Consider the following 22,730-nt stretch of genomic DNA (forward strand, 5'->3'; position numbering starts at 1 on the left):
CAGAATGCAAAAAGGAATCTGATAATTAAGTTATGTTATGAATATTGGATATAAATTGTTTCGTCTCATGTAAGCACTTGGGACTTCTGCTGCCTTTTTCTTTCTACTGCATCATTTTTTCACAATGTTGGAAGCTTGGCCGTGTGCAGAGATTTTCTTATCTAAGGATACCAGCTGTTTACTGGAGGTTGAAATTAGTTGTTCCTTTCTCAATCAATGTCTGTCACAAGGAGACAAAAATGTATGTATGACTTACATCATTTGTTTTTGTAGTGATGAATGTAGTTAAGTTAAGAAATTGATTATAAAAATAGAAACTAGGCTTTGAAAAGCAATTTGAAGATATGGTGTAGATCTGTTATGATCATTTTAAGGCTAATGAGCATATTTCACTTATGTAGTTAATCTTTTCAGTGTCTAGCAACAATGTTAATGTGGGAAGTGAATGTTGAGAGTAGGATGCACACTTTGCTGATATGCACCCAAGTTATATGCTAGCTTTTTATTACATTATTATCATAGAATGAGTATATAGAATGCAAATGTAATATAAAATGGAGGCATTAATCCTCTTCATAATATACAAGTATCAGCATAGAAGTACAGTAATCTCATTTAGTCTTTCTTCAAATAATGTTGAGAGAAGATCCTGAATCATTGCTGGTTTAAAGGCATAAGCAACAGTTTGAGAGTGAGGTTCTATCAGATTTAGGCTTCCCTTGAACCACATTTTAAACCTTGGTGTTAAAACATCACAAAGTCTAGGCCAAGAGAAATCTTCGTTGTCTCAAGGAAATACTGTCTTACCTTGACTCAGATAGGGACATGACTCTGTCATGCTATTCCTTCTCTCCTTCCAGTGGCCAGTGTCGCTCCCTTTTACTCTGTATTAACTCTGACCAAAATAGGGGGCATCCTCTCTGTAGCTATGGAAGAACCCTCTACCTCCTGATATCAACAATCGACTCCGTTTATTTTACAAACTCCATGAACATTGACTAGGCAGGCCAGTTGCTTGAATTCCCTCAAGGCTTTGATTATGTTTTCAGTACTTTGCTGCCTTCTTTGGCAGGAAAGGAAGTAGAGCAGGTGTCATTAAAAAAAAAGGAAAAGTATGTGAGAAAAGTAAAACTATCTTTGTCTTAAATTATGTTAATTTGCCTTTTAGCATGATAGAATCATAAACTTTCAAGTACTCTCGGTTTACTATGGCCTTTATACATCCTAATCTATGGTTATTTTTCTCTCCTGACAAATGTAAAAGGGAGGCAAGAGAAGCAGTGACAGCAGCCCTAAGGAGGTGGCAAGTAAATTTTAGCACGATGCTTGCTTTCTGTGATTTGGTTTAATCAAAATCAGTTTGGAAATGACTATGTTTCCACTTTGAACTTTATTAGCCCATGCAAAACTTTGCTATTTCACCTCTTTACTTTGCCTGACATATTTAATAAATGTGGCAGCAACTCAATGAAGAAGGCATAATAAATGGGTCTTTCCATATCTTTAGCAGAAGAAAGTTTTTTTTTTTTTCTTTAGAAAAAAACCTGATGATGCCTTCTCAATTCTAAATACTAAGTATGTGTGAATAAATTGAAAGCAATACCACTTTACTTCAGCAGAGAAGACCAATAGAATGTCTATAGATTCTTTGCAGGTGAAGTCTCTTTCATTTTAAGGTGACCCATAGACTCCATCTGGTTTCTACACTTCTCAGGCAATGCAATCTCAACTGTGAAGGCACTGTTTTTAGGTACTTGGATACACACTGTGCAATGTGGGCATGTAAGACCTGAGATGCCTTCTGGGTTTTTTGTTGTCTGTTTGTTTGTTTCCAATTCTAGTAGTCCTGTTTTTCCAGTCTGAGTATAAGACTGCTTTGGAAGATGGGGGTGGCTGAAGGTAGAGTCAGAGATGATTGTTCATGTTTTCTTAAACACCAGTTCTTGCAATTATTCTACATGATGACAGCTCCAAAACATGTTAGAGAATTTAGCTAATCTTACTATGTTTAGCTTTGGCTGCAAGTGGAGATCTGATGATGCATAAAAGAGCTTAGACAGAGTTGTCATACTAACATTTAAATCTTTTCTTTCCAGCGCAGCACCACTGTGGGTGTGTTACATAAATTGCCACAATGGAGTGTATTTCAGATCCTTCAGCTCAGAGGCCATCTGTCATTGAAAGTGGCACATTCACCTGCTCATCACTTCTGCAGCAGTGTGTGCGCGAGACGGTACATCCACATGAAGTTAACAGGAGCAGCTCTTCATACAGCTGAGTTTGGAAAGATTTAGTAATCAAGTCACTCTTTCAGATGGGAGCAAATGCCACAAATAGATTGCTCTTTCTATCCAAGAGAACACCAAGTGCTTTCCACTTTACTTCAGAAATAGCAAACAGTTTCCCTGAGGGGTATTAGAATCTAGCATCACCTCTACAGGCACTTCTCTGCCACACCTGACCCACAGGTAATCACGGAACTCTAATACGAAAATTGTCTTCAAGATCTAGACAGGATCTAGACAGATCTAGACAGGATTCAGCATTTTTATAATTATCAATACTTAACATGTCTCTCCATTTTTCTTTCACCTTTGTATTTTCTTGAACTCTGAGGAAGTGGAAGTAAGCCAAGGCATGCTGTTGACCGCTTCTCCTGATATCATTCATCTGGAATGGTTTTTGGCTTGAAACTATGTTCACGTTTCTGTATTTTTCTAACTTTTCCTTGTTTCGTGTTTAGTACAAGCTGTGTAAGTTGTTGTAGGAGGAACTTGACAGTGTGGATGTGTGCTGACAATTTGCTCAAAGAATTCCGGCTATGGGTCAGAGATTTTTCTTTCTAATCAGTGACAATGTACATAACCTTTCTGTCTACTCTAAATGTTCTCTGTAAAACGAGGTTTTACTTGCCTGCCTCACAGGCATGCTGAAGCTTAATTAGTGTAGGTAATAAATGCTAGGTATTATTTTAAAAGATCTATTGCATTCTAAAATGATCAAGTTTGGATCTTAATTCACAGCTTTATGGGATAAGGTTCAGTATTAATTACCTTAGATTTTTACAAAACCTCTCCTGAATTTAATAAGGGATTTAACAAAATAACTCCTGAAAACACTTACGATTCATCTTAATAAAAAGCGAAGTTGTACTTGCATAAAACTGGAAGAGGTTTGCACATAATCAGAGTTTTCTTGAATTACATATTCTTTGAAATGCAAATTTCACACAGGTCTTCCCCTTCTGAAGAACATATCCTTGTTATGTATTAACATATGTAAAATGTTTTTCTTCAAATATTTTCTTAAATTATTTTCTTCAGGCTCCAGTATAAAGGAAGCACATCATTTAAAATCACACTCATTTAGCATTCTTTCAACATTTCATAAGGAAAAACAAATTATACAGTAAAGTTAGACTTCATTTTTCTAGGGTGGGAGAGCAAAGAGTAAAATGTTGGGGTTCTGAGGTGCCTGGCTTTGTGCCTTATTGTGTTTAATCAGATTGGTATCACCCATGAAAGACTGTAGGTCTGAGATCCTTTTCTCAGCATACATTGGAAGATGATCATTGCAGTTCTTTGCTTTCTTTTTTTACTTTAGACCTGGAGATACCACATTTTTTTTTTTTTTTAAATCAGAGATATTACTGGAAAGTTCCATCAATAGAATTTAAAGATGCAGCATAGAAACAGGAAACAATAAGTGTTTTTCAAAGTTTAGAGGACTCTAGCAGGAGCTTTCTTAACAGCAGAAACTGTAGATAATTTATCTGTGTCTGTTGTACAGTTAGCCATGTCTCCATGTGTGTTAAATTTGTTTTTTCCTCTCTCTAAGTATACTATTCTTCTTGTACTTCTTCTTGAGGCCCCTTCTGGCAATTATGGTATGTAATTAAAATTAAACTTACTTTAGTCAAGGATTCCTCCCATGGATTCTTCCAATCTAAAGTCTAAGATAAAACTCTAAGATGAAGATGTGGTTTAAAGTGTCATTCTTTTGCTGCAATATAAGCTTCTTTGGTAGTGTTAAAAAATCATCTCTATAGGACACATAACATTCTTTGGGATCATGTTGAGACTAGGATTCTACCAGGAGTGAAGGATCATCAAAAATCTTATTTTAATCTCTGATTATATTGGTAGGAACATTTTTGACCTTGCCTCTGTAAATACAGAGTAATATATAGGAAAAAAATAAAATAAAATAAAATAAAAATACCTCCCTTCATCTTAATCTTTCAAACATACTTCTCAGCCATTAAAAAAACAGAGGACCAAATAACGCTGTAGGTATGAATCATACTGCTGGATGCCATTTTAGAAAATGCGCAGGTGTTATTAGGGCAGGGGTTTAATGTGTGGCTGATGTGCCAAAACTGTTTGGTGTTGCTTATAATACATGCATTATAGTAACTAATTGTATGATTTAGTTATAGGTAGTCCTGTGAGCCAGAGCGAGTTGGGATTTGATGATCCTTATGGATCCCTTTTAACTTGAGATATTCTGTGATTCTATGATGTAAGATTGCAGAGGTTTTTTGCTGATTGAACTAGGAATGTAAACTCTAAAGCATTTGGTAGTTCAAGTCTCATGGTAGGCTGCAGATTTTCAATCTTTGAATAAACATGCTTGATGTAGAGGAGGATCTTCAAAAATCTGAGAAAGTAGCAAATTCTTCCCCCGGAAGGAAAAATTAAGAGAACGCTAGGTGAGTGTAACACAGGATGTTTCTTTTCTCTTTTAAGGGAGAATATAGTCCCTCACCATATGTCCAGGAATGACACTGGAAGAGTATTTTTCATTTTCTGGAGGGGGCTAGTTTGCAGTGTGATACAGAGAAATCAATAATTATGTAGTCTATTTCTTTGGCTGCCTACTCTGTTCCTCCCTCTCCTTCCTCCCTAGTATGGAGGATGAGGAGAAAGGTTTTTGTTGCTGAAGAACGGTTAAGGAAAGAGAATTCTCTTTAGATTTTTTCTTTTTTATTACATATTTTAATGAATAACTGTGAGATCTAGAAGCATTAGCCTCTTCTGCCTGAGCTAAAAGACAAAGTATCTGCCTGAGGTCTACCTGCAGACTGTGTGGGGGGAAGGACTGTCACTGCCTGACCTCTTTTTCCAAATTGATGAAGAGAATAAGTGGATGTCCTGGGCACCCATCAGCCAGCTGCATGATTGGAGAATCATTTATACTAAAAGAGATTTAACTAACAGTGTATAGCAACAAATATTTACTTTCTTTACTTAGCATATTCTTGCTGCATTTAAAAGTTTTCTCCAAGGACAATATGCAGAACCGTGTGTAAAGGAGCGTGAATTTCTTTCTTAACTTAGACTGTTAGTCAACTCTTCATTTCAAATATCCTGCTTAGTTCCTAAAGGTTACAAAAGATACTTCGTTTGTGTTTTCCTTCTATAAAAGTAATTTCCTGAGGGTTTCCTGTCTTAGAGAAAGACAAGGGATAAATTGAAACTCAGTTGCCTTGTGAATATTGCAGGAACCATTTAAACATCTTGCATATTTAACATTAGGGGAGAACATCCCATAAGAACATGATTTACTGTTCCTAGGTAGGATGAAATTGGCTTCAATGATTTTTGTATTGTAAAAGACTGATTTCTCATCCTTGCCCTTCTAGGACAAAATATTTTCATGTCTTTCTGTTGATGAGTTATTTCTAAACAGTAGCATTTTCCCTTGTTACATAGAAATTGTTCTAGAGTGATTCAGGGTAGTGTTAAGGTACGTGTGCATGCAGGTTTTAAAAACAACTATGTCATTTAACAAAGGGAGTGTGAAAAGTCATAATGGTATCAGAAAATTGTGTTTCTAATTGTTAATGTTTAGCATGGGTTATTTTTTTTTTTTGCCACTACCTGAAAAATCTGCACAAAGACAATATTTATAATCATAAGTCAGATGATGTTGATTACTTGAATGTGGCACTTAATTGGCTCGTTAAATGGCCCTTGAGATGGTTGTGGTGGGAAATAGGTATGAAAAGTAGGTCCAGATTCTGTTGGGATTGCTGCAAGTGACAGTTTGGTGGCTGCTTACCAAAGGGTAACAGGACCGTTGGGAGCTTGGCTAGCCCACCCTCTTGTCCCAGGGCAGTATCAGCTGTACCTGCACCTGTCCCAAAACTGCTGTAGTTGCCCATATCGATTTTGGCCAGGACTACTTCTGAAGTATGTCAGTAATCAATGTAATCCTAATAACTGTCTGCTTTTTATTTTAAATCTCTATTGGTAATCGATTTACATTTAGTCCTTCACTTATGCCATGCTGCAAACTCTTTCTTCCAATAAACTTTATTGACAGTAAGTATTAACATACTTTATGCTCACAGTTAGTGCCTATTTAGTGGATGTGAATGCATAATGGTTGATTTTAATATCCCAACAGCAAAAGTCGGTTGTGTAATTCCCTTCAAAAAAATAGGTGACAATAAAACAAGAAGTTTGATTGTTTTCCATAGATAATCTGTCTGGAAATAACTCATTGTGATAAATACATCTAAAAGAAAGTTGCCTGATTTTTCTTTTTTTTCTAAATAAGAATATCTTTTTATCTGTACTATATTCTGTAGCTTTTCCCTTTGAATTTTGCATTGACTTTGCCAATTTTGTATGAAAATAAATATTCTCATTATTCATATAGTCACTTGGAAAATTTCCAGCTCTAAGGTTCTTTGCAATATATTTATCACTACATGATATGAATTTGGGAATTTTAATAAGTTAGACTGTCTCTGACTTACAAGAATAGAAACTCTCATGAGACTGGAGCAAATGGCTAGGGTTAACCACGTACCCACTTTCTATTAATCTGGTTGAAAGAGGCATAGGGAAATTGCATGCTTGCATTCTACAATCTAAAGACAACGTTTTTAAAAGCATGATAACTGAATAGAAAGATATTTACTTAGCTGAGTTCTGTTTTGTTGAGAAGACAATGACCTCATTTGTTTAGCAAGGAGTTAAAAAGAAAGTAATCCGTTAGGCTTACTTTGAAAGGTGGTTATCTTTCCAGCAAGAGAGACCATTGTTTGCTTTGCCAGAAACAGTGTAATTGTTCCGTAAGCCATTACTTTCTCTAAAAGAACAAACTTATTAGAAAGAGGAAAAATATCATTGGCGTAAGAACTGTCTGTAAAAGATTCAAAAAACTAATGAAATTTCTTCCATTTATATCTAATGACCATAGGCATTTTGCACGATGTAAGCTGTACTAAAGCTTTTTGTGAAGAGATTATTTTTTGTGTGATGAGTGCTCTAATAGAAGTATCATAGGTTATGGGAAACGGAACAGTAGTACGGTTGGCTCAAGTTAATTACATTTATTCAGATGAGATACTATTCTACTGTACTCTTCAGGACAAGCAGAGAAAACACAGAATCCTTTTTTAGCCCGCATTTATCTATTTCAATTATTTTTGACAGTGTGTGTTTCATGTGTGCTTTAGCTACAGTGCCTTTATATCGACAGTTGGTAGCACAAGCCTTTTAAAGCACAAAGGGTAGCAGTACTTCAGCCAATCTGTGATAAAAGGGAAAAAATGAAATCACTATGGAAACTGCAGGAAGAATCTAAAAGCTTTCTTTATAAAGTAAACGTCTGATGTTTGTGACTGCAGGGGCAAAAAAATCATAAATCTGTACGATGCTATCATTTCTGATTTGTTATCGCAGCAAATGCCAAGTCTAAGCAGTCTGACCTTAGCCTTATTAAGTGCTTTCTTTTCAGATACAGTTATTATTCGACAATAGAGAGACTGCAATGCTGCAAGGGGGAAAACTCATATATTTAAAATGTGTGTGTGTGCATCTGTATGCGCCTGTGTGCGTGTATATATATAACTATCCATCCTTTTTTCCACATGAAGTTTATGGAGTTTGGAACACTGAATGTGGGAGCTCAGGGACTACTATACTAAGGACAATTGAGAAAACTAAGTTTCGTCCCATTGCATGTGCCTGTCTTTGATCTCAAATTGAAAGTCTCTGAGCCTCTTCTTCCACTCCAAAAGCAAATAAATAGTGAGAGAAAGAAACCTCTCTCCTCTCAGCACATAGGGCCTCCGCGGCTGAAAAATGAAGGTGACTGTTAGTCCGCGGCTGAAAAATGAAGGTGACTGTTAGAGCTCTGATGAACCTGTTTGGACAACAGACAGCAACAAATACCTGTCTCAGTGGAGGAGTTTAAGAGCACTGCAGAGATCCTCAGACAGTACAGAATATCTTGGCAGACAGAGGCTACTCTCTTTATCTCAAAACAATACCAGCCAAGCTCCTCTGTACCTACAACTGAACAGCTGCAGGAACAGGACAAGAGTAACCAACACAGCTTTTAAATTTGAATCTGCTTGTTTTATTTTTAGAAGAAGAAATAAAGGAAAAGACACGAATTCTATGCAAGATGAGGTATCTGGTAAGTATTGCTGTTGCATTTGGCTGCTTTATCTTGAAGATTACTTTTAGTTATATGTATCTGCTATAAACAGCATTAGAGCTTGAATGTGTGTGGGGGTTTTGTTAAGTTTTTTAATTATGGAAAAATTTAATGCCGATTTTTGCATTTCCAACTTTGATAGCTTTTGGTTTTCTTTGCTTTGTTGCTCTGCTGCAATTAGTGTATAAACTTTGCAAGTTTGTTATTTCAAGATGCTCAGAAAAGCTCTGTTTTTCCTAGGCTTTTTTAATATAAACATGCCTAGTTGTAATACATGTTATTGTATTTTATATTTTTATATATATATACACACACACTAACAGGCTTTAATATTCACTTTATTATGGCAGTTTTAAAATATACTGATGCGTCCCAAGCCAGACAAGTACTTTCCAACTAAGTGTTTCAAGCTCTAAAAACAGTGTGAATTTTTAACTCTTATTGAACCAGTTTATATATGAAGATTTAATCTATGACAGATGACAGCATGAAATTATTTGGCTATAAATGTGAGAGGCTAGCAGGATTCTTGATTATATTCATATTTCATGGTTCATTGGTGAAAGCTACTATAGTGTGTTTTTCTGTTAACAACAGTAAAGATTTCAGGTTAACAGTAACAAAAAAGAGACAATACAATTCTTGCAAAAGCAAGTCAGTCTTTCATTAATAAATATAAAACCTAAAAAAGATATACTTTGACATATGGGCTTCATTGCAGCTTTTTGTACATGTAATGAAAACCAATTATCTGTGGAGAAAATTTGACTTTGTGGAATGGAATTAAATTGCTTTTTAAAGGCTTCCTTACACAGCACTAGCTGGAGGGAAGTCCAATGACATTTTTAGCTCTGAATTGTAATGAATTTGCTTTATTAATAAATCATGTTGTATTGTGACTTTTATCAAAAGATTCCAAGGAAGAAAACTCTGCACAGCAGGTTGAAGCTACAGGGCCATTCCTGACTGGTTTTTCTCTATCCGGCTGCTTTACTTATGGTCCTTCGAAACCAGCAGTTCCTGTGGATCTGCGCTTAAAGTGGTAGGTCCAAATCCATCTAAGCTGATGAAAGCTGTTGAGAAATATAAACTCCTACTAACAAGTGAATTGTCAAACTGGAATATCTGTAATGTAGAGTTACTTAAGCCACTATGATTTAGGAACCATGGTGAAAAAGTCTATTCATCTAAATCACCTTTGGGGAGAGGGTGTTGTTTTGGGGGTTTGTGTGGGTTTTGTGATTTTCTTTTTTGCTTGTTGTCTTTTTTTTTATTAAGAAAATACATTTATTCTGTTTGTCTCTTGTCTTGATATGGAAGTGGGTACAAGACCGATTTAAAAAGTAAACTTTTTGAAAAGAAATGATTTAATTTACTCAACAATGTGTGAATATGCCCTGTTGCTCTAATTCACATACTACCAGTTAGTTAGGTAAGTGTTTAAGCTCAGTGTTGGTTGGAGAGTGGTTTTGTATAGTATGTATTTGGGATTCAGAATCTGAAACCTTGCACAAAAAAGCTCATTTATTTGAACAGTTGTTTGGTCTGCTGATATGAGCTCTAAAGTAATTGTGAGAGAAAAAAAAATATACTGTCAACTTCTACTCACTTTTTTCCCAACAAAGCACATTTCAGAGCTATCAAAAGTATGATCTGTAAGAGGAACATGAACTGGTGTAATGTACCTCTGATGCTGATTCCTGTGTTATTATGTAGAATGTTTGTAATTAACTTACTGAGTCGTAATCCCTGACATTTGCTTTCACAAAGCATCTACTGGAGAATGCAATACCCTAATTAAGTTTCTTTGAAAGAGTTACGGAGAAAAAAAGTTGTGCTCTTTAGCACGGCATTTTAAAGAAAAGCTGTTTCATTAATAATATATATCAAATTTTGGAAAGCCTAAGGATACTTTATCAGCTGTAAGTCCTGGTTGTTTTATATCACAGTGTACAAACATAGCTGAGGAAATGTTAACTGTAAGTTTTTTCTAAGCTATGTGCTGAACTTGCCTACATCCTAAGAAAAACAGGCACTTGCTCCAGTCAAAATATTTTTATATCTTTGTTTGCTATCTTATGTTTTTAAGTTTTCTGCAGTACATAAAGTCTAGTTAACGCATTTTAAATAAATATATTTTGTTTAAAAAATTCGGTGCTTTCTCATATGACGTTTTACAGTATCTTTTCTGTTAAGAAATGAAGACCAAGAATAACAATGAGTTGAAATTGAATTGCAGCTCATAAAGATCCACCCATGTTATGTCCTTTTATATAGGGAGCTAGCCACCAACAGTGCAAAGTTTTAAAACTGATTTTTGATCACGGGGAGAACTCACTTTTTATAAATAGGTTTGTCTACAAACTGAGGCCAAAGGGTAATTGAGGCTACATGCTGGAATACATTATGTGTATTTCACCTCTATAAAATAGGTTGTTACTGCTTTTTAAAAAAAATCTGCTATGAATAATTTCTGAATACAATGCTACTTACTAAAGAATCATTAAAATGAATCTCCGAAGCAAAATGGATATGCGATACCAGTATGTGTATTTGTTCATCAGAATAGGGCTGTGTGGGTTAGTCTAAAGAAATGACTCCGGCAGTCTTTTCACAAGCCAAATGCTCAGGAACAGGGTTATTGCACAGGTTATTGTGACATACCTGGCTTTCTTCATGCTCTCCTTTTGGGAATTCAATACAAACTGTTCAAATACCCTATGGTAGATGAGACTAGATATCTGATGTTGTGAGCTGTAGAATCAAAAAGAAAAAAAGAAGAAAAAAAAGTCTTGCTTTTCCTCCCCCTTAAGCAGCCTCACTTTCCTTCCCCCTCTATGCTTGTATGTCTTAATAAATAAAAAAAAACCCAAAACCTTAGCACCAATCAGTATAAACAAACAATACCCTTTGCATAAATCCCATAATTTGCACTTTATAGCAAGGAGCCTGTTTCCAGTGACTTGGGGTAGGCTTGGCTGGGAAGAGCAACCATCTTTCCATTCAAAGGTGATCTCTGGAGGGTGGAGGAAGTCTTTGGGCAGATACTTCTCTCTACTCTTGCCTCAAACTCTGAAGAAAGTCATTTTATTCATAGGCATAGGATTAGGACTGCTCTGGTAAAAGCGGGGAGACTTTCTGTGGAGGAGGTCACACCTTCTAAGTGCCTATTTCTCAGTCTTCCTGCAAGGTGCCCAGCTCTGAAATGAGCTCACTGTAGAAAGTTTTCCTTTTCATTCTCCCATAAACCCACATTTTTTAATACTATGTTATTTTGGAATGCCATGTACATTTGTGTAGGTACCAAGCCAGCTGTTGATGAGGACCTTCCAGGATAACTCAGCGCTGGAAAATGTGTGGGAGGCGCATTTCAGGGTGAACTATCCCAGGATGTTACACTGAGCAAGGCGTAACCAGAGGCTGAAATCAAATATGACTAAGCAGAGGAGCTTGTCACGTGGTCCTTGGATGGGCTTCAGACCACTCTTTTCCTAGCACAGTATCACTGATCTCAGTATTGCAGTGGTACATTTGCTGGGTAGGGTAGATATTTCCAGGCAGTACTGTGTACTCCACTGCCCTTTGGTGTTAGGTCTTCATGGCAGTTCTTACCTGCGAGGGGCTGGCACAGCTCCTCCACACTCTATGCCAGCACCAGAAGATCTGCCTGGCATATATTTCCCCAGAAATTTTGAATTACGTTTTTGGTTTAGTGTTGCCAGTTTGCTCAAAACACGAAGGAAAACAGTGCAGAATACTTGTAATAAATTCATATTTTTATCTAAAAAACGCTATTAGTTCATAAATATATTTATAATTGAAAGTTATTTTCCTGCCTAATGTCAAGCATTTACATAAGCTAATAATAAAATGTACAGTCCGGTGGATGTCTCTGTCATTAAAGACTGAGAATCTCATTAAACAGCAATAGGTTGTGACCAGAGTCCTGGTTCTTTAAAACACATTGGGTAGTCTAAAGGTATTCTGACACAGAAGGTGTATTACACTGAATAATACTGATTTGCTTTCCTATTTGTATGCTTGTTTCCTTGCTGCACTGAAATAGTTTTGAAAGGCACTGGACGCATTTTCCTAGGAGTGTAATAAAATTCTCAAACATACAGGAAAAGATTGTTTTGAAACACTATAAACTTTCAAAATAAATTACATGCAGTTTTTTTTTTAAATATCGTTTTGAAGTTACTGATAAAATGATTAATTGTGTAGTGGGTAGCGAAGCTTCTCTGAATTGATAGGTTCTGCCAGGTTAAGATATGGGGTTTAAAGTCACGTCTCTAATTTGCACTTGTGTTACCATTCTGTATTTTATAAACCTGATTTTATGGCCATGCAAAAAGGTCATCTTATAATCACCAACCCTTATGCCTTAAAACTGACTTAAAAGAATCTTAAACAACCCACCCACCCAAAAGCAAGTATGCCCATACACATCCTACTGTAGCCTGCTTAAAATGAAGTTAAGAGTGGTTTAAACAGAATAGGAGGGAAAAAGTGTTTTAAAGCTGAAGTCTGCACCTGGGCTGAACTTATACAATATTTATACTGACTGCAGAATCATTAGCTTTTCATATAATAACGCATTACTTTCTAAAAGTCAAACACAGAGTGTAAATGTCAGGATATTTTCTCTAACAGCTTCATTGACTGTGCCTTTGTGAAAAAATTCTTAAGCTCCATGTCATATAAAAGAAAAAAAAAGACTTCTTGGGCAAGTAAAATCTTTGTGAAATATAAAACTGCTGTAAGACTGAAATGTGTATCTGCTGCTTATGCCAACTACTTAGCTATCTGCTTGCTCTAGCACAGTGTTTTGTTAGAGATGCTAACTTCATTTCCAGTCAATGCTGAAAACTGATTTCTGGTGGAAAAACTGCTGAAGCATTTTCACAAAATTGCTCTCTTTCTTAATAACTACAATATTTGAGCAAATCTATTCAGACTGTTTTAATTCCCCATGAATTATGAGAATTCAGAGGAAGGAAAAGCAGGAGTTATTTACTTTACAGAACTGGAATCCTGTTCTATGCTTGAGCATGCTTTTGCTGTGTTGTCCAACACCAGACTAGATGATATCTCAAATTAAGATCAATACTCCTAAATTTGCATAGGACTATTGCCACTGTAGGTGAAACCCGAAACATTTTTCTCAACAAAATCTTTTTTTTTTTTTCCTACCCCTCCCTTTCCAGAGGAAACAGAGATTTTTGTAAAAAGTAAAGCACTAGTAAATAAAGAGTTAAACTGAAGGCAGGCTCACTGGTTTGTTGAGATCTGTCAGAGTCTGAGTGGCTGGCTACATATCTGTCTCAGGAACAATAGCTACCTGTATTCTGCACGGACTGCTGGGCAGGCACTAGCAATCTGGATAAGGTCTGACTCTGTTAGAGGCTTTTTAGTGGGAATCCCTAATGACAGCCCTACTTCTCGTTGAGGGGAGGAAAGTGGGGGAGAGAAATCTTGTCTACTCTGTTGATGAGGGACAGAGCTTTGATCATTTTCATTCAGCCTTGACTTGGCCTGAGATTTAGGTTCCCAGTCCTGAAGTCAGCAGGCTCTCTTTTCTCACACACGCATGCACGCACACACACTCACACACACCCCTTTGCTGGTCTGTGCGGGCAGATTAGTGTCACGGCTGTAACTGAGGCACAGAGCAATAAACATAGCAGAACCAATCTCCATGGTGGCAAGAGGGGCACTGGAGGTGACAACAATGGAGAAGGATCTTTCTTCTGACAAGTTTTAGGTAAGAGAGTATATTTATATCCTCAGCCAAGTGTTCTATAGCCTTCTAAATAAGTTAGAAATTGTTAGGTTGCAAACGTGCCTTGTTACAGAAATATTTTAGTTTACTGCCGTATCCAGGCTGTTACTAGCTTTTCAACCTGTAATTGCTGTGCTTTGTGTTACGAGAATGTTTGCAAAAAGCAGGCAGGGTTTTTCCATGGAAGTAGTGGCTGCTATAATTACATTCCTAAAAATGTAATATTTCTAACATTTGCATTTTTAAAATTAGCCATGAAGCTTCATTTTGACTACCTTAAAATTATGCTTAGCTATAATAAATATCCATAGCCGATAAAATTTTGTGTAGCTGGGAGCACATGCAATATTAAAGCAGTGCTCCCTCAACCCTAATTTGTAATTATTTTTACACCCTTAACTGCATTGGGGTCAGAGAGTTTTAAAAATTAATGAGGTACCCTGCTGAGTTCAAGTAGTATAATCTACATGAGTTGTTGCTGCAGAGGGCTGAAATTATTTCTGCGTATTTTTAATGTAGGTGTAGAATTTTTGTTTCACTATATTGCTTTGGAATACTTTCCTCTAAATTTCAGTTTGTGCACCCTGCAGTAAGAAGGGACTGACGATCCATTTTTAATAATGATAAATTAAGTGCAGGAAATATAGGACATAAAGTGACAATACAATGCAAACATTTGCTGCATGTGTTTTCTGATTTCATGTGTTAGATCTGGGTTAGATTCCTGTGAAGCTTCACAGCAATAGCTTCACCTATTTACAAATAACTACTGCTCGAGGGAGAGGAAGAACAACGATACCTAATGCTTTGTGTAAGAATCGAGTAATAGGTTACCGATGTGTTTTGAATGTTAAAAAGAATTGTTTGAACACTTGAAAATAAAAGAGAACAGCGACGGTATGAAAAGAGGCAGTAAAAATGAAATATCATCCTATCCCTTTTCCTGGAAATCCTAGGCAGTCAGTATCATCAGTGCTCCTGAAAAGTAGAATTTGCTGAATATCCTCAAATGGAAAGACTGAAAAGGAAAAGAGGAGGGAACTGTTTACTATGAAATTTCCATATTGAAGAAATGACAAAGTTTCATACCTTACGTTATGTAGTATTTATAATTTGTTATAATCTACAGTGCATTGTGTTTAAATGGTGGGCATTTTAAAGCTCAATATAGTGTAATCAGCGCTAAAGATGCCTTATACTCAGTCTTCCATTTGCGAGACCCACTCTGAGCTTCCTGTGATATATTGTTATGTAAATACGGTGCAGCAAGGGAAAGCGCACTATGGAGATTCAATTTACTTTGAAAGTTGTTCATTATGGAAGGGATGAATGTTATTTATTTGATGTGAATCAAAGGCTAGAAATGACTTTTTCACTGTGAAGTCTATTGTGATGTGTGCAGCGTGATCTAATCTTTTTAATTTTGGCTTTCACACCAGTGGAGATGAAAAGAGATCTGAGCTTATTTATTGGTTGCTAAGTCTTACTGGAGGCCTAAGTACCATTCTTGGTTGCTATGGCCATTCTGACCTCAATCTATGCAGTTTTAGGGACTTAAGCAATCCCTTTTTTATTTAGGAGCATGTACCTTGATTTATGTCCAAAATTGTGCCTGAATGTCTTTGTCTACAAGTGATAAATGGTGGTGTACAATTCATCAGTCCTTACAAGTAAACACTGCTGTCCCACTAAAAATATGTTTTGTTCTGAGTTAATGGTATGGAACAAGCCAGTCTCCACAAACAGCTATCTTTTATTGTAGAGAGCCACTGAAACTTGGAGCAAAGTGAAGGAAATTGGCATTCATCTTCTCTGCCATTAGCATTTCATTTGTGCTCTCTGGTGATGAGACTGTATGTCAATTGACAATGAAAGACTAGCGTTGTGCTTCCCTGCTTGAATATATAATTGATTAATTATGAATTTATTTATTCTGTACAAATACTAAAAACTCAGGAATACAATTTCTTATGCTTTTTGCCTGCCACTGTGTTATTTCTAACTGTAAAAGTACTTGCAGTCAAATAAACTGTGGCTTGGCTGTAGGAAATTCCCAGTTTCTTGGTCAAGTTCCTTGTGTTCAAGTAATATCAGATATTTGTAACTACCAGACACATACTACTTGCGTGGTTTTGTAATGGTGCTTAGTCTTTCACGTATATCAGAATTTATCTCAGCGGGAGATTTTCTAAAAGGTAATTGAGACTATAAAGTGGGTTTTATAATATGAGCAGTAAAAATTTGTTCTATTAAAATTGTTGGTAGTCATTCAGGCTGTACATACACCAAGCAAAAGAGACACTGAACATACAACAGCAGAAGCATTTTGCCTGGATTGTTTGGTGGGGTTTTTGGGTTTTATTTTGTTTGGTTGGCTTTTTCTTAAAAATGAAGTAATAATAAATAAATAAAACTATATAGAGCTGGATGTTAATATGGCTTCTGCTAAACTGGGTACCATGGATTTAGTAGTCCATAGAGGGAAAAGTCAGATCAATTGTTGATTTTAGTACTTGACCATATTATAAATGTATTGCTTAAAAAAAAAACCAAAAAAACGCTAGCTTTTTAAACATGCAAGGAATAGATTGCTGTAAAAGAGTTCAGTATAGCTAAGCACACGTGGAGCAAAAATATTGTTCAATTGTATGTATTTTAAAGCAAGTGTACTTGAAGTAAAAATAGTATTTCTTGAAGCCTGATTTTTTCATAGCTTACTGTCAATAACAGGCTATAGTGAGCCTTACTATTTTAATCGAGCCCATTGAGCCAATTTTAGTCTTCCTGAGGTGAATTTTTAAAATTTGAATCTGCACTGGTGACAGATTTCCCCAGTATGCTCTGTAGATGATAATTGCTACTGGAATAAATTCTCAAAGAGATGGAATTTACAAAGGTTTCTGAAACTACTGAGCTGCTTTTCAGCATCAGATCGATAGCAGAATTTGCACGGGCAATTCTTTGGGGTTAGTTTGCAATAGTGCCACTGCTTTAGGGCTTTTAATAGTAACAGTCATTAGTAGCTATTGCTAAAAATGGTCTGAGATACTAGTTACAGAACTAACCTGGATGTTCTTCTTGTAAAGGTGTTTTGTAGGAGTCCAGTGTTCGTGTACTGGCTGCTTTATACAATAAGAAACTCTTAAGCCAGTCCTTCATGCTTGGACATAGACCTTCTGATAAGTTTGGGTTTTTTTAGTTTAAGTGTTAGCAAGGAAAAAGGGTTGGTTATTTTTTAGAATGCTCTTGAAAGAGAAAAGTATTAGAAAAACTTTTAAAAATACTAATTGGAAGTAATTTATTCTGATTAGATGGTATTTCATGTTAAGTATTTGTTTCTACAAATGTAAGGAAAACATAGACAGTTCTTTATCCTATAGGAAATTTTAATTTCATAGTACAGCAATTAAAGAAGTTCTTTTGAAGGGTGTGTATAGCTTTGGTCTTTTCTACACCTTTATTTAAGTTAACTGGTTTCTGCATACACAGGCAGAAATTGGTTTTGGAGTAGGGGTTTGTAGGGTCAGGACACACCGTATGTCTTTATTCTTGTTCATGTTACATTTTGGTCTTCTAAAATGCAAGTACAGTAATTGAAATACATGCTTCAGAGCTCCAGAATTCCACTTAACGAAGAGAATACAGATGTTATGTCTTTGTATTCCAGTAGCTCCTAATACAAGAGTGTTGATTTACATTTACAAAAATGTCACTCGGTGGAGTACAAAAGTAAGAGGAAAAACCCCATTGTTGCAATTTTTTGGGACTCCTTTCTGCTTATGAAACAAGTTTCCTTTACTGGTATTGCAATTCTAATCTCTGCAGCAGACTTTTTATTTATGAAAATGTAAGTAAGATTTCAATGTAAGATTATACAATGTAGGTAAGATTTCTCAAATAGTTCTTGTAGGAAAATAGGAAATATTTAGAAGATTATTTTAATCAATAGTCATCTGTGAATAAAGTTAATAATTGTTCTTTCTTCTCAACAGCTGCCTTATTGGCTAATTTATAGTCCAGGTTTTGAAATGAAAGAATAACAGTGGAGAAACCTGTTTTTTTGCTCTTTAAAATGCATGATTTTCCATGTAATCCTGCTGATAACATGTACATACTTTGGATATAGTCACTGTGTACTCCTCTAACAATATTAACTAGTATTCTATTTTGGAAGAGAGTAATAGATCACTAGATAAAATATAAATCAGTGCACAATTATAAATCTTAGTGTTGTTTTCTCTCCCTCTCATTTTCCATGAGCTGTATGCATGTTCTTTCACACGTGCCCAGAGTGAGCAAGCTGTGACATGTAAAACCAATTCCCATGACTGTTAGAATTTTGGATAAAGCCTTAACTATGTACAAATAAATTTCTGGAAGGTGCATTGTTTTGACTAAGGTTACGTTACACCATACCAAATTACAGTAGGTCATAGACAGCTAAACCAGTGTGGAGTGAACTAAAGACCTTTTCTTTTTTTGCCTTTGAATTTTCTGGCAGATTTGGCATGGATCGCATGTCTGGAACACCAAATAAGGTAGCTCCCAGATGAGGTCTGGCTTACCAAGTCTGCTCTTGCCCCTGGCCACAAGTAGTGAGTGAGATATCAGTGGTTCATTGGGGAAAATTCCCTTGGCTTGTATTTCCTCCACCTAGACAGAACAACTGAGTCACCCACCTGAGCACAGACTGGGGGCAATCCTCTCTCACAAGTGAGCACCATGTATTTTTTTCAATCACTGTCACTGTCATCAGACATACATTTATATTTACCTAATTGATCTGAGGCTTCTAATTTGTTATTATTAATTTCCTGGTATATTTTATCATATCTCAGTGTCAGACTATCTACAAGACTTTTATGTTCTCTCCCTTGAGATGTCTCATTGACTGAAGTCTCCTGGAGGATGAAAGCAGGGTTTGGGTGACTCAGGTGCTTTTTATTTTATCTGCAGAGGAGGACTTTTAAGTTCAATGCTGAACGGTGGTAGCGCAAATCCTTTTAACATCTGATGATTGACCCAGGTATCATCAGCATATCACCCCTTTTCTCCACTTTCCCATCTTTTCTATGGTCTGTATATCACCTTGCAGGCTGAAGATGCCTAAGAACAGAGAAATTTGGGTAAAATAATCTGTTCCTCACTAGCAGTGTTCCTGTACACTGAATGAGATAGGAGTCAAAAAAAGAAAAAAAGATAATTGTATAATTAAATGCAGCATCATAAGGTCCAATTCTGAATTCATAATCAGCTTTCATTTTACTTCTCCTATTGTTTGTTTGATAAATTTGAACCCTCTATTGTAATCTTTAATGTGAATTTCTATGTGTTCATATATATATATAGTGTGCGTGTGTGTGGTCAATTTACAGTTTGTGAGAATAACAGCTTTGAATAGCATCCATTTTGTTGAAATAAAGTGGCAATGAGAATAAACCCCCAAGGTTGTCTGAATATTGTTTTCTATATTGTTTTGTTTGCTGTAAATCAATAGATTCTTCCAGAGCCTGGCTGAGAGTGCGGTTTGCTTTGACTCTCTGTATAAAATTCATCACTTCAGTCATCCCAACTATTGACCAATTATATCAAATATTTTACATATTTTCTCACCCCAAATAAGAGGTGTCATATGATTCTGTGCAAAATGCAAGGAAGAAGTAGTTACCCCCTCTTGGGCTGGAGCCCATTTGGGGCATCTGCCCTGTAATTTGACTCTGCTTGAATTGTGGGCTAACCTACCCTCCAGCGAACTAAATTCCCCCCTAAAAGGTGCATATACAGATGGTTATGGGGAATCACCTGATGCAGAGCAGCCTGCTTAGTGGCATGGTGGTTGTGTGCATGAAGGAGGGAGCAAGAGCATTTGAAGCAGCTTAGCTGACCTGGGCCAGCAATGCCACTGAAAGTGCTGGTCCTGCCTCCTCTTTGTTGTAGAAATGACTTCTAAAGCTTACTGTTCAACTGAAAACTAATCTTTCTTTTCTTTTCCTGGTAGGGTTAGTTTTCGGACAGATCAATCATCTGATCCAGCTGATTGCATGGCTGCTCACACCCCGGTGTCGGCACCAGAGAGGCAGCTGTAACGCAGCATGAGGCTGGAGGGGCAGGTCAGCCCTTTCAGCAGGGGCAATCCTGGGGCGCCAGCAGGGGCAGTTCTGGGGCTCCAGCAGGGACAGTCTTGGGACTCCAGCAGGAGCTGAAATAGAGTTTGTGGAAAACCAACTGTGGCACACGGTATTGTCCCTCTTGCTCCTGTGCTTTTTGGAGAAAAGATGCCTGTCTTGATGATTTTGAGTGTCAAATAGCATTGCGGTTAGGATGCTTTTCTTTTTCTGCTCTTGCATCTTGAAAAGGGTCTGATACAGTATTTCTTGCTTCAGATTAGTAATATAATTTATTGGAGAAAAACACTTGGATCAGTCTGTAGGTCAGTCTTGGACAAAAATTTTATTCCTTTAAACCTGAATGAGAACGGAAGACCCCTGTGAATTCCAGATTTAGTTCTCAACACTCTCAGTGTGTGATTCTGTGATTAAATCACAAGCCTCCTACTAAAATTGATAGGTTATATTCTTTCAGAGGTGTTTCTTACCTCTGCAGATTTTTCTCTAGCTCGTCAAGGTATTTCCCTGCTACTAAAATTGATAAGTTATATTCTTTCAGAGGTGTTTCTTACCTCTGCAAGTTTTTCTCTATCTCATCAAGGTATTTCCTTTAGCTTCTTTTGCTTTTATTCAGTCTGCTGTTATTGGTTACATGGGTTCCAGCCCTTTCCTTTAAAGAGGTAGGAGAATTTTGCTCTTTCATTTCTTGCTAGCAGTAATTCCTCAAGCACTTCTACGAAATCATCTTTATCTTCAATAGCAGCTGTCATCTTCCTTTGGGCCAGAGGCATCAGAAAATGGTGGTAGTGTATTCATTACTGATGGCATTGACTTGAATTTGAACAAATCAGTTTTTGTGATGTTATTCTCAGCTTTTGGCATTAAATTTTTAAATTATGCTACATCAATTATATAGGGAGCAACATGATCTCTACAAATTACTTGTGTAGCAATCTTACTTTTCTTACTAATTGATATTATCCTTCCTTCTCAAAAGTCTTAATTCTTGCTATACTGACAGAGCCTTTGCATCTGACAGTGGAAAACTGAAGCCCCAAAAGCTACTTGGCCATCAGCTGGGAACTGTAGGTTTGAAAAAATGAACTCATTGTTGGAAACTGAACCAGCCTTCATTTTGCTGTTTAACCATTGCACTAACCTTCGTTTCCATCACTGACGAAATATGAACTATTGAAAGAAAGCAAGCATAATTGGGGTCCTCTAAGTTTCACCATCAAATGAAACAATCATCTTGGCATGTCTCAGTAGGTTGCTGCACTGAGCCAGACAGAAACTGTACTGTCCCATACCAGGAATGCTGCTTTGAGCAGAGTGTGCTCTTCCTTCTTTGATGAGAACCCAAACTCATGCCTAATATTCAGTGAAATGCAACAGACATTAGGAAAAAAAAAATCCATAATACTGAGTATCATTGGCCCATAAATTATACCTTTGAAAAGTTTTATTAGAAAACAAATTCTTTACTAATAAGCTTAAGTACACTATTTTAGAAAATGGCTTTCTGGAAGAAGGAACTATTTGGACAAAAAAATTTGCCATTGTAAATAAATATATAGTGCTATTGTAGAAAATAGTATTCCTGAGAAAACTTGCAGTCACTGCTATCTTCGTTCAGCATATTGGTTCAAAACTGTTATTGGACAAACGTGCCATTTTTCCTTTTGATTCATCACCTTTCATGTCCGTGAACCGTATTTCATGTCCGTATTAACCACTAATACTTGTCCTATATATTCTTTAGATCTAGAAGTACTTTACAAATCTAGATATAATAGAAGCCAAATATACATTCTTATACCATGGTACTCATTTGGATTGTCAGTTTCCTTTAGCATTTCATTAAAAACAATAGATAAGGAGTATCTATAACTTATGCACTGTGGGTGTATATTCATATCTGTTCACAGGTTAATCAAGTTTATTGCATAATCTCTACACCTACCCACTAAAACCCCAAATCTGTTCTGTAATGCACAGTTCGGTGTCTCAGTGAGTATATGTTTCATATAGAACTTTAGGCTTTAATATCTATAAAAATATAATTAATATATAAATTTATAAACCTAATATATATAACCCCCCAAAATAAATAATAATAATAAGTAAATAATAAATGATATTGCTTCTGGATTGTCAGGAGATCTGGAACAATATGGGAAAATACCTTGAAGAGAAACTGCCTGAGCACCAAATAGGTACAAGGAGGAGGAATTGTGTTCAGGTATTATTGCAGCAGTTCTCAGATGTGTAAGGATAGTCCTTTCTTTCCCTGGATTTTCACAGGACAGATTTTGTTGCCTTTTCCTCAGTGCTGAGTGGGTGTTTCTGGAGAGTCTCTTGATGTTAGCAAGTTGGTACCA

General features: G+C 36.4%; 1 long non-coding RNA gene across 1 annotated transcript in view; it reads left to right on the forward strand.

Annotated features, from left to right (window-relative positions):
• The first annotated feature begins 7,794 nt into the window (after positions 1-7,794).
• Positions 7,795-22,730, forward strand: part of LOC128850998 (uncharacterized) — an 80,259-nt gene continuing 65,323 nt past the window's right edge. Inside the window, exons 1-2 of the long non-coding RNA XR_008448277.1 lie at positions 7,795-8,436; positions 9,370-9,499. This is a non-coding gene — a long non-coding RNA (uncharacterized LOC128850998). The remainder of the gene's footprint in view (positions 8,437-9,369; positions 9,500-22,730) is intronic.

The sequence above is a fragment of the Cuculus canorus genome, chromosome 1, assembly GCF_017976375.1.
Source record: "Cuculus canorus isolate bCucCan1 chromosome 1, bCucCan1.pri, whole genome shotgun sequence".
In the NCBI taxonomy this organism is placed as follows: Eukaryota; Metazoa; Chordata; class Aves; order Cuculiformes; family Cuculidae; genus Cuculus; species Cuculus canorus.